Here is a 1740-nt window from a genome sequence, read left to right on the forward strand (position 1 = left end):
TTAATTCTAAACCACAAAGCTAGTTGATAGTATTTTGGAATTGGTAATATTAAAGATAGATAAATCTAAGTATATTTAAATATAATTAAACTTCAGAAACACATAAAATTTAGGATAAATACTGGAAACATTATGGACTACATTAGAATGAAAAGTTAAACGAATTTTACTTCTAATTATTACTAAGAAAGATGATGTAAAAAAAATAACCACAGAGGTTTCATATGCAAATGGAGAAATATACAAAAAATGAAAAACAACACAAATACATGATTTTAAAAAACTAGAGATCAAAATTACTTTGCAGCAGTTTTAATACTGACAAGTTATATTAGTAACAGATATAATAGGAATTGAGTGATAAAAGGAGATATATCTTGGAGGAGTTTGTTCAAATATTAGTAGGCTTGTGGATGGTTAAGTTAGTAAAGTATTAATCTTGCAATCACAAGTAATTTAATTCAGTCACAGGACCCCCATATGAATTCTGGGTGTTTGGAAATGGGAATGTCTCTGGGGCTCATTGGCCAACTCTTATGGCCTAATTAGTGAGCTTCAGGCCAGTGAGATACTTTGACTCAAAAGAGATTGACAGCACTCCTGAGGATGACACCAAGACTGTCTTTTGCCATACACACACATTCACAATTCTTGCAGCAACTTTCATTGAGAGAAAAAAATAGAAATTAAGTAGTACAGATGAATTTTATGAAATTAACTTTTGAGAAAAATTATAAACCAGAATAATCAATTTTTACTCATTGTTAATATGATGAACACTATATGTGAAGGAATCAGCTATTACTAAATTAACCAATAAAGTTCTCCAAGGGGATAAAAAAATAAGCTTGTAACTTGTGATTAATGTGTGTTTAAATACCTGAGTAGATTGTGTAAGAAGAGAGATAGGTGTGAATACTGCCTCTCAGCTTGATTTATTTTTCTTTCATGACCTCAGTATCTATCTACCCTACTTTCAGGGTAGATCAGGTAGATCTTTCCTGCTTTGTTAAACCTTTCTGAAATCACTTGCAACAGTACACCAAGAGGTATGTTTCTATAGTAAGTCTAAATTCAGTCAGGGTGACAACTGAAATGAATTACCACAATTCTACAACTTGTTAATTTGACACCCAAACAAGTAAATTTAAAACATATTACTTAATCCATGCCACCTAGTTTCATTGTCTTCTCATAATACAAATTTAATTTAGACCATCTCTAAAATGGGATATGTTTCTAAACATACACACAAAAAAATCCAGTAGAGTAAATTTCTCCATTGCAAAAGGAGGAATGGAAGGAAGACATGATAAAGAAGCATCTAAGCAGGACAAGACCCAGACTCAGAAAGATAAACAGGAAATCTGGCAACTGAGTATCATGATGCAATTATCTGAGCTCCAACAATGACCAGAAGCACACATAACCTCTCCCTTGGGTAAGTTCTACTTTATATCAATAGCCCATGGTTATGGAAACTGTAGCATCATGGTGTGTCTATTGAAACTTAAGTTGCACATTTATAGCTTTACATAATGGACTCTCAGGGCCCCCTTGTAGAGAATCCAACCCTATATACCAATTTTTGCCATCAGCAGCCTTAGGGATCCTTGGCAAACACCTCTATAACCAATTACTCTTGCATCTTTCATGCTTGTGAAAACATTAACATGTAAGTGCTGCTGGCAAGTTTTGTTGCCAGCTAAAAATATAGTCTAGCCTTCTTGAACCACAATT

The sequence above is a fragment of the Phodopus roborovskii genome, unplaced genomic scaffold (assembly GCF_943737965.1).
Source record: "Phodopus roborovskii unplaced genomic scaffold, PHOROB, whole genome shotgun sequence".
Taxonomy (NCBI): domain Eukaryota; kingdom Metazoa; phylum Chordata; class Mammalia; order Rodentia; family Cricetidae; genus Phodopus; species Phodopus roborovskii.